This window comes from Cornus florida, unplaced genomic scaffold (assembly GCF_030987335.1).
Source record: "Cornus florida cultivar Cherokee Brave unplaced genomic scaffold, ASM3098733v1 CherokeeBrave_3.0.0_Hap2_Chr01, whole genome shotgun sequence".
Lineage (NCBI taxonomy): Eukaryota > Viridiplantae > Streptophyta > Magnoliopsida > Cornales > Cornaceae > Cornus > Cornus florida.
The window spans coordinates 60,928,346-60,939,875 of NW_026775571.1; the positions used below are offsets into that span (position 1 = coordinate 60,928,346).

Consider the following 11,530-nt stretch of genomic DNA (forward strand, 5'->3'; position numbering starts at 1 on the left):
CTTAAAGAGATGACAATTGACAACAAACAATTTGTCTTTATTTCTTCACAAATTTGTTACTTAATACAATTCCAATCCAAGAAATTTTATTGCTAAATATACAATAATTTGCAACAAAACTAGATTGTTTCTAAAAATGAATCTATTTGCAACAAAACTAGATTGTTTCTAAAAAATATATTTATTTGCAACAAAACTAGATTGTTTCTAAAAATATATCTATTTGCAACAAAATTGAATTCGCCATTAAAAGATAAAACAATTGCAACAAAAATATATTTATCACCTCATGTAGTGGAATTTGCAACAAAACTACCTTTTTCACAAGTGTTGATATTTAATAACAAATATTTTTAATTCTCAATTTTTTTAAATTTGTGAATAAATGCATTAAAAATCATATTTTGGTTTTTATTTTTTTTGTTCTCAATAATGTTTTTCTTCCACTCAATAAACTAATTTATAAGACGTCTTTTTTTCTCACTAATACCAAACATATCAATTAAACAAATTATCAATTACAAAATATATAATCTAATATTTTACAAATGAAAAAATAAAATACTATTTCATATATCCAATCATCCATACATAATCCAAATATGACATCAAGACAAGATTCATATACATAGAGAATGATTAAACCTATATCCAACAATATTAGGAGATCCAAAAGTGAATTTTTCCTAAGCCCATATGAAACAAAAAAAACATAATCAATGGGACTATAACAAAAACTAATACCATCTACATGTCATCTGCCAACAATGGGGAGATGGGAGATCCATAAATCCAATCCCATGTAAGAACCAAAAGTACAAAAGTTAATTTATCCTGAGCCAATATGAAACAAAAAATATAGTTAATGGGCCTGCAACAAAAAGTCAAAAAGATAATCCCAGCCACATGCAATCTGTCAAAAAAATAGAAAAATTATGATTAATTCAAACCACTACAACAAATTTAAGTTTCTACAAGGTCTTCTCATATTTTTAAGGCCTTTTTTACACACTAAGAATGCAAAAATACAAACCAAATAACAAACCACAAGATAACAAATAATTATTAAAGAAGCACAAAAAAATATCTTAAACAATTCACATTAATACAAAAGCCAACATGTTTGGAATGATTACAAATACTAAATTTTGCCCCAAGTCCAAGGTTCCTTAGCCCTTTGCTAAAAACTACCGTAACATAGATGAACTAGTCTGAGGGATGAACTAATGCCTATGGATCTTTTACATTGCATATTCAAACATAAAAAAGAAAAATAATTGAGAAAACGTGAAAAACCTTATTGAAACATTCTATCAACATTTGCCCATATATTTGGTTCCATAAAAATGTAGGATATCACTCTAGATTGGGTTTAAAATGATTTATGCAGCTTAACACAATCAATTGGCCGAGGCTTCTTGAATTAAGTACACAATTCTATTTTTTTTTTCCTAATTGATACTCACACACCTCCCTCCAAAAGTACACAATTCCAAATTAAATGGTACCCCAGTAATTGGGAGCTAAGGCTTTATTGAGTTAAGTTCATGATCCCAAATTAAATGATCCAAGCTTTATTATGTTTTGCCCACGAATCATCAGTTAAGGAGAGGGGTTTGCTCACAAAATTAATACCCAAAAAAAAAAAACTTTTCAGTGCGAAAGCATGAGGGGCATGACGATTGTAAATTCCTCTGTCTGAAAACAATTCATGCATCCTAGTGATATCCTAAGGCCTCCACATACCCGCATCTTTCAGTTGTCATTTGAGTCTTGGAGCTAGTCAGTAAAATTTAGAGGTATGAGTTTGCCTTTCAACTAAAAATACTAGCTCCTTTGTATAGACATAAAGATTAACAAGGCATTCAAAAAGACACTGAAAATGAAGTGAACTGATTGCTCTAGTTATTCCCAGGCTCAATCAAGGTCGAGAGTACGCATAACCCACTTCTATCCTACTGTATTTTTGTATGCATCCTTGCATTTTGGTATAATTTTTCTCCCCTTGTATGTTCTAGAGTGCATTTGAAATAATTGTCAGCCAAATTCTTATTAGAAATTTCACTTGTCAAGAAAAAGTGAAGAAGGAATAATAGTAAAGGACAAAAATCTTCTCAAAGATAATACCTAATAAAACCAACAAAGAAGACCAATGAAAGCTGAAAGAAAAGATGGCAATGGGGGTAATAATAACAATTGAAGATTTCCAGTATTCTGGGTTCATGCCTGGCTACTTGGCTAGAAATTAGCCTTAGCAGTTAATACTTCCAATATGAGCATTTAACTAGGATTTGATTATAAGGGAACAAGATGTCCCTCTCCCACAATATTTGCTGAAGCTTCCAACTTCTTCTCTACACTTAAGCTATGTCACCTGGACTCAGCTGCACGTATTGGGTGTAGGTATGTGTCCTCAAACAAATAGTAAAGCATAAGATTGTCAAAGTTTTCTCCTAATAAAATTTAGAATAATACTTGGGATTGGAATAAAAAGCAAGTAATTTATCAATACTAAATATTTTATAACATTTTTTTTTCCTAGTTAAATATTTTATAACATCTCAACTCAACAAACCAACTCTATTTTCAACTATTAAAGTTGGCTATATGAAACCAATTTTCAAATTCCATTTCGTCCATGTATTCCATTACTTTATAAACCAAATAATATATATTAACTGAGTTGAAACTATTTTCCACAAGCAAAAATAGTCATAGAAAAAAGTTGTGCAGTAAACAAAACTATTAATCTACTACTAAAAGAGCCATGGGTTTAAAGGAACTCCTAGATACCCAAACATGCTTACTGTACTTGTTATATTGAGTAATACATTACTGAATTTCAGTTCGAGCAACCACTTAGTAAAAATAAAAATATAGGTGTGTACCCATTCATTCCTCCCAGCAAACTTGATTACAGAGCCCATAATTGGTAAAGCCATTCTTTAACATTATTAAGTTTCAGCATGCAGCTAAAAACTTTACTAATTAGCCATCAAAGGCAAGCATGTAAAACAGCCCCAGCATAATCATAAGAGTTCATGAGGTATGGGTACATAAGTATATGACAAAGGCGTAACCTGAAAACCCAGTTACTTTGTGCTTTATGGTTAAAGTTGATTAAGAATTAAATACCTCCAGTTATACTCAAAAAAAAAAAAAATAAAGCAACTCCGGTTACAAGGCACATTTCTAGATTCTCAAAATCAAACCTCTTAATCCTCCCATTAAGTGTTCTGCTGAAACAGCAAAAACTAATTCTCAGCTAGCCACAAAAAACACAATCATCAAAGTTAGCAAGAACCAATCATAAAAGAAAATCTTATGATTCTTCACAATTTTAAAAGAGAAATGCATATATATAATTGTAAGAATAATAACCTTGCATTCAATCTGCCTTGGCCTTTCCGTATTTTCTTCCGTATCCTTTACCTTCTCCTTAGCACCCTGATTTACTTTATCTTAAGCTTGTTCAAGACTCAAGTTCAACCCAAATTTACCAATTAGTCTTTCAAATCCTGCAAAGGGAGATCCTATTTCAGTTATTATCTTCACAAATATTTATAACTAAAATTCATAAAATAAAATAAAAATTATATAAAAAAGATCATAAAAAATATGAAGGAACCAAAGCTCCGCTTGGTTCATTTATAAGCCTAAAGCCTTATTAACCAAGCTCGAGTCAAGTTCAAGCTTTTTGAAAATTTACCGAGCCTAACCAAGTCCACCAGAGCCCGAACACCTATCTAAAATGTTGGAAAAAATATTTTTTTTTTTAAGTGAAAAAGAAAGTTACTTAACTGGGCCAGCTCAAACCTTAAGAGGTAGGTGGTTGGCTAAAGCTCCAAAATGTTTTTCACTTTCATCTAGTATATAATCTTTCTAAAAATTTTATTTCCTTTCAATAAAAAAAATTAAATAGTGGGACAAAATATTTCTATACTTTTCTCAATTATAAAAATCTCAATATTTCCATATATTAGTCTCCTTGATACAAGCATAGCAGGACGCATCGCTAGTTAAACTCGATGCTTAGAATTATTTTTTATGGAGCATTCAAATGGAATCATTCTCACTTAGATGATCAGATGAGCCTCATTGAGTCATTGCCATATTTTCTATTTTCCTTGAGTTTAATTGCACTTATTTTCTAATTGAGGTGCTCTTTCTACCTTACTTATATTCATATTCAAGTTTATTAGTGAAGTGTACTGCTACAACTGTACTATGTTGAAACTTGAAAATAAAGTCAACTTATTGATTGTGTTTCCAACCTGAATCAACAGCATATATCACCAAGTCAAAGACAAAGAAAACGATCAACCAATCTATTCATCAATCTACCACAACAGATCCATTTTTTTTTTTTTAAATATTGAACGTAGTGAAGTAACAATATAGTTAGGTTGAAAAAATTAGCACCATATAGCTTAACTGATATTCTCTTAAGTGCTTTGAAAAACTAAGCATATTCTGATTTTTACTAACAAAATCCGAACCTAGCAGCAGCTTTGTCTATGGTGATGAAGAAGTCATTTATGACCCTTGTAAGCTCAAACAAGTCCTATTATCAAAGTGATTGCGGATGAAGGTTATCACAAAAATCTAAACAATATCAGAACATGAAACATAAAAAAAAAGGATCATAATTGGAATTCAAAGAAAATATAATCAAAATCATATATATGTATGTATTGTATAGTAAAGGATGAGCATCATGAAGTTAATTTACATTCATCCTAGTTTATTCCCTATGATCACAAGCTAAAGGATGAACATTATGGAGCAAAATAGTAAACAAAGTTTAAATACAGATAGTGGCAAAGACACCTTATGGTCAGTGAGTGTAGCTACCCCACAATTTTTTTTTTTTTTTAAATCAAAATGGGAGTTTCAATTCACCAACTGAAAATAAGTGCAACTGTCTTGTGACACACACAGTGAGAGCGACAAAGAGAGAGAGAGTTAACTTATAATTTCATCCTACCATCACCCTGTTTCTTCCTCTTGTTCCTATTTGATCTCCAACTTCACTCTCATGATTATAATTTATCCTCTTCAAACATAAAATGTTGAGTATTACAGTTACATTAAGGTCTCTTTTAACTCTTAAATTGTTTCAATTGGGTATATGTAAAGTTAATGCACAAGCTCCACAATAGGGCACCTTAAGAATACACCTGCCCATGCCAAAGACTAGTATATCAGATCTAAGAATGAATAAAAAAAAATAAAAAAAAAAAAGAGAGACAACACCCAAATTTATTCTAAGAGAAAATGCCCAAATTTAGTCTAATCCTTCCCAAAAGAAACGAGGGGGCAGATTGTTCAACAAAACAGAGATAGATATGTGTGTGTGGGTGTGTGGAGATAGAGAGAGATGCTACCATGATTGTTGCCGGCGAGAGGACAGAGTTGAGAGGTGAAGTTGGCCGCTAGGTTTCCTGAGAGCCCTCTTTAAAAAAAAAAAAAAAAAAACCAGTTAAATCTTCTAACAAATACACAAACATAAAGAAGGAAAAAAACAGTGTATATGGAAACAAAAAGTAAAATAGGGGAATCGAACCAGGTGAGGGCCACCAATCAAACTGGGGTATGTTAGGGCTTCAATCGAACCACTGAATGCCTCAAGATTACACTTGATTTTAGTTTGCAAAACAACAATTACAGACCTTGATTAGTTGATCTAGAAAAAAAAAAAATTAAAACAAAACCCATACATACAAGTTAGCGGTTGCAGAGAGAGATGGGGGCAAGCTAGAGAGTTGAGAGACAGCGGGCCAGCGGCTGAAGCTTGCGAACGGTGAACCCGAACTGGAACAGTGGGCGATGGAGGTTTCGATTTTTTGAACAATCTGAGATGATATGCCGATATGGGTTTTGATATAGGTAATAGGTTTTCAACTTTTGATTCTTGCAGACAGATAGATAAACTGAAATATTTGGATTTTGAACTTCTGATTCTTGTAGATTTTGTAGTTTGCAGTTGCAGAGAGAGGGGGCCCGAAGTTCAGTGAGAACGAGAATAGACATGGAGGCGATTGGGGGGCGGCTGAAATGATTTAACCTAAAAATATATTGCACCTGTTTGGTATAAGGTTTTTAAGATATTGCACCTGTTTGGTTCTCCTTTTCCAATAAGCGCTGGCGCCCAAAGTTGGGCGGGAGTTCGGATTTTTTTTAGAATTTTAGCACAAAATAGGAAGTTTGTGTTTTTTTTTTATTTATTATTATTAAAAATCTATCTTTCAAAATAAATATATTCATTCTTCAATTTAATGAAAAAATATCAGTCTATTTATAAAACAACATAACAAATTTTTTATATTTATTTTTCTTCATTATAATTTTAAATTATCTTAATTTTTAACAGTTACAATTACTCCATTATTTGTCATGCAACAATTTTAACCCAGACAAAACTTATGAGATACGACCCAAACTTAATCTCTTGGTCTTTTAGAATTATTAATTTTTATAATAATAAAAAGTTTAATTAGTTCTTTTAAAATAATCTCCCATTAATTCCATGGTAATGGATAATTCAATTGATTTTTTTATGTCGTAAACTGTTGTGATTAAGAAAATTTTGATCATGTGACCAATAAATGAATTAGAGTATAACTTCACTTACATATTAATACTCCTGTAATTCTAATGTTTTAAAAACAAATATTAATCATTGTATCCAACTGCTTGATAAGTACGTAATTAAGTTCACTAAAAATCATCTCGAATGATCTCGATACTAATTCAACGTGATTAATTAGTATATAATTTATTTCATAAAATAATTTCATAATGGGTGGCGAAATCGCATCTTACTTTTCTACACTTGCATTCCGACCACTATTTCATTTAAATAAAATGACAAAAAAAAATCCCTAAACTCTTTAATGGACCATCTTTTATTTTAAAATATCATAACTTATCCTTTATAGCATAAACTTTAACTTTTTATACCCTATTTATTTTCTTTATAACTTCTTTTTTTTTTTTTGGGATCCTATCAAAAGAGATAATCATTATTATTTTTACAAAACAAAAAGGTTAGAAGTTAAATTAGTAGATATAAAGAGTCAAAGCCTAACACTTCAAAATTCACCGGATGCACTAATCCGACTATCGAGACATTTGTGATAATCAATTCGGCAGATCGAGATAACTTATTTTGGGATTTTTTTTTTTTCGAGAGGGGGGTCTTGTCAAAAGAGATGGAACATAATTAGAGAAATATAAATTATTATATAGAAAAGACTTAGAAAGATAATATAATTAATACTTTTCAAAAATATATATATATATATATATATATAATTAAAAAGAAAGCTAAATTATTATTTAAGGGAAAAGTTAGAAAACTAGTATAATAAGGCAAAAAGTTAAATTTATATTTAGGGAAGAATTAGAAAGAGAATAAAATAGAAAACATAAATTTATATTATTAATAATGTATTATAAATAAAATATATATTATTAAAAATTAATAGAAAGAAGAAATAAATTTAGAGAATATATGAATTATTATTTAGGAAAGAGTTAGAAATATAATAAAATTAAAAAAAAAAGTAAATTATTATTTGGGAAACAGACATGAAGAGAATAAAATTAGGGGAAAAGGTAAATAAATAATTTATAGTTCTAAAATAGTTAGAAAGAGAATATAATAGAAAAAAGTAAATTTTTATTATTAAAAATATTTTATGAATAAAAAATAAATAAACAATGTACTAAAACTCTATCTAATAATGTGACAATCTAATGTATTGGAATACTTTGTACTCTTAATAATCGTATAGATTTTTTGAGCCTTTAAAATAAGTTTAATTAATTAGAGTATGAAAATTTTAATTATTTTTTAATTATTAATTATTGTATATAATTAATCTATAGTTTATGTTTTCAATTTGGCCATTTGATTCTATATCCTTAAGACAGATTCGCCCCGTTATAGTGCTTACGGACTCAGTGGCGTCTATCTCTCAAGATGCAACGACCTTTCTTTCTTTAGTAACAGCACTGCGAACCAGAGAAATGGGCGAACCGACTTAATGTACTACTTTCTCCTATAGACCGAACTCATACTCACATTATGCTCTATGTGTATACATGTATGCAAGAAGAGAGGAGGAGGAAAAGGAAATTTCTAAATTAAGATCGAAGAGAAGTATTCTGAATTTTGATGTATTGTTTTGCAAATGATCCCAATGGGGGTATTTATAGGCAGCAAGGTACGTGCCTTTTCGGGTGTGTGCAACCATGGGACATGATGGTTCATTCAAATAGAACCAGGTGCATCCCTTTAGATTAAACTGGTTTAATTCAAATTCAAACTGAAGCACGTACGTATTGGTTCAAATAACTAGCTGCAACCCTTTAATGCACTGGTTGGACCAGTCACACTGTACCCTTTCAATGAAAAACCAATTTAAATAAGCCCAGTCAAAAATTAAATTTAGTCCACACAGCAAGCCCAATTCCGTTTAATAAAAAATTAACCGAACTTCACAATCAAGACTGGACCGGGCGAGCGGGACGCGCGTGTGTGGTAAATGGTTTGGAACAAGAATGGATCAGATTGGAGGCAATTCGCAAGGTTAAATGATATGCCCTAAATTTTGTTTTTTAGGTGGCCCATCATCCATGGCCTATCAATTTTGAGGCCTTATAAATTTTGTTTGTAACTTTGGTTTGCTAGGCTGGGTCTTTTTGTTTTACTATGGATTAGGTTGAACTGAATGGCTGATAAGAAACTTTTTTTTTTTTTTTTGGGACCTTTGCTATAGCTCAGGTTAGGCCATGAATAGTTCCACCTACGAGCATAAGTAATAAGTTTTTACCAATTACAGTAATTAGAAAGAAATCGATTATTTGCGACAAATTATTTGTCACTAAAGTTAGTTTTTTTGAGCACAAATAATAAATTTGATGCCAAAAGATTCACAATTTGAGACAAAATAAAGATTTGTCACCCAAGAGTTCACAATTGGCGACAAAAATTTTTGTCTCTAAAAATGTATTTTTTGGCAACAAACTATTTGTCACTAAATGTCAAGTCTTTTGAAACAAATAATATTTTTGTTGACAAAAAATTCAAAATTTGAGACAAAAAAGAGATTTGTTGCAAAAAATTAACTTTTCCCAACAAAAACTTTTGTCTCTAAAAATGTATTTTTTGGCAACAAAGTATTTGTCACTAAATGTTAAGTCTTTTACAACAAATAATATTTTTGTTGACAAAAGATTCACAATTTGAGACAAAAAAGAGATTTGTTGCAAAAAATTAACTTTTTGCAACAAAAACTTTTGTCTCTAAAAATATATTTTTTGGCAACAAAGTATTTGTCACTAAATGTCAAGTCTTTTGGAACAAATAATATTTTTGTTGACAAAAGATTCACAATTTGAGACAAAAAAGAGATTTGTTGCAAAAAATTAACTTTTCGCAACAAAAACTTTTGTCTCTAAAAATGTATTTTTTGGCAACAAAGTATTTGTTACTAAATGTCAAGTCTTTTGCAACAAATAATATTTTTGTTGACAAAAGATTCACAATTTGAGACAAAATAAATATTTGTCTCAAAAAATTTAACAATTGGCGACAAAATCCAGAATTTGTCTCCTAAAATAGTGCCTTTGGCAACCAACTCATAATTTGTTGCAAAACATTACACATTAGGCGACAAATTTACATGTTTAATGCAAAAAAATATACATCAGGCACAACAAAATTTGAATTTGTCACAAATTGCATCCTTTTGCAACAAATTTAATTTTCTTGCTAAAAAATTTGTCCTTAATACCAATATTTGTTGTAGTGATGGATGAACTGGACATTGACAGAGAGAGCCAGAAGCATGCGCATACATTCAGGTCTAACCAAATAGTTTTAGGTAGAAGCAGTCAATATAACATCCAACCTAATTAATTATAGACCATCGGTGCCTTTGGAGTTTCAAATACCGAAAGAGGTATGATGTAATGACCCACTCCACTGCATGGTATGATTTTGTCCGCTTTAGGCCTAAGCCCCCACGGTTTTGTTCTTAGGCGCACACAACATATAAGCACTTCACTTTCCCTTCCCCAAGCGATGTAGGACTTATACACCCGTAACTCGCCAATGTGGTAGCCTGACAATGTCTCTTGCACCCGCCCACAGGGTCATCACAATCCACCCCCCTTGGAGGCCCGACGTCCTCGTCGGCACACTTCTTGCTGGGTCAGGCTCTGATACCATTTGTAACGATCCACTCCACCACATGGTATGATATTGTCCGCTTTGGGCCTGAGCCCGCACGGTTTTGCTCTTAGGCTTCACCCCAAAAGGCCTCATATCAATTGGAGATGACACACTCACATATAAGCACTTCACATTTTCCTTCCCCAGGCGATGTGGGACTTGGGCACCTGTAGCTCGCCAGTGTGGTAGCTTGACATTGTCTCTCGCACCCGCCCATAGGGTCATCACATATGGAGTGGCAAATAGGTAAATCTTTCATGGTTGAAAGTTTTTGGTTGTATTACATATGCGCATATTAGCGACCATACTAAAGGAAAGCTTGACCTCAAGTCACTAAAATGTATCTTCATTGGGTATGGCTGAGATGAGTTTGGTTATCGACTTTGGGATAATCAGAACTAAAAAATTATCAGAAGTAAAGATATGGCTTTCAACGAGAAAGTGATTTATAAGGATAGAGATGCAGCACAGTCAACTAGTCCTATATAGAGTAAGTTTGAGTTTGTTAAGTTAAATGATGATCCAGAGAGTATTGTCGCGGAGCAGACAGATGAGGGTTCTTGGCTAGAACTCACAGAGTATAGTTCACTGCGGAGTCCAACTCATAAGCTTACACCCAAAAGGTCCACACATCCTCATGTACCGAATCGGAAGTATATGGATTATATATTGCTCACAGATGATGGTGAGCTTGAATGCTATGATGAAACATGTCAAGTTAAAGATATTAGCAAGTAGGAGCTTGCAATGGAATATGAGATGAAGTCCCATCTCCAACAAAACATGGGAACTAGCCAAGTCGCCTATGGGGAAGAAGTTCTTCATGACAAATGGGTGTACAGGGTAAAAAAATAACTGATGTAGGACAAATAGCTGAAGATTTTGAAATCCGCTTGGACCATCAAAAGGTTAAACGGGCAGGTTAATCAGTTTTTATCAGATGATTTTGAGAAATCTATTTTTGACCCGAAAAGAGTCTAGTTTTATCATAAACGGCCCAACTCGCATATGACGAGAGCTTCACTGTCAAGGTAGGGCGCCTTTTGCCCGAATTCAATCATTTAGGGCTCGGGAATAACGTTTTCCAATTTTTGAATATTTTGGGATTTTCGTTAGAAGGCTAAATGGATTCGATTTGTTTTCTTTTTTGGTATTTAATAGTTTTAGTAATTAGGTTTTTTTCCTTATTTTTACAGAATATTTAGATCAAGTTTGTTTTTGAGCATTTTCCTTGCACGGCTAGTTTCCTTACGTTTTTAGGATTTTCATGCTGTTAGGGTTTTTATT

At 31.9% G+C, this 11,530-nt stretch overlaps 1 long non-coding RNA gene across 2 annotated transcripts; it reads right to left on the reverse strand.

The window, feature by feature from the left end:
* Positions 1 to 540: 540 nt before the first annotated feature.
* On the reverse strand, positions 541 to 6,268 carry LOC132298462 (uncharacterized). Of its 2 annotated transcripts, XR_009479878.1 has the most exons (5): positions 5,725 to 6,260; positions 5,567 to 5,638; positions 5,388 to 5,455; positions 3,382 to 3,518; positions 541 to 913 (listed from the first exon to the last, which is right to left on the reverse strand). It is a non-coding gene; the product is annotated as an uncharacterized LOC132298462 (long non-coding RNA). The 2 variants fall into 2 exon arrangements; XR_009479872.1 differs by having other exon boundaries at positions 541 to 3,518; positions 5,725 to 6,268.
* Between the last annotated feature and the right edge of the window lie 5,262 nt (positions 6,269 to 11,530).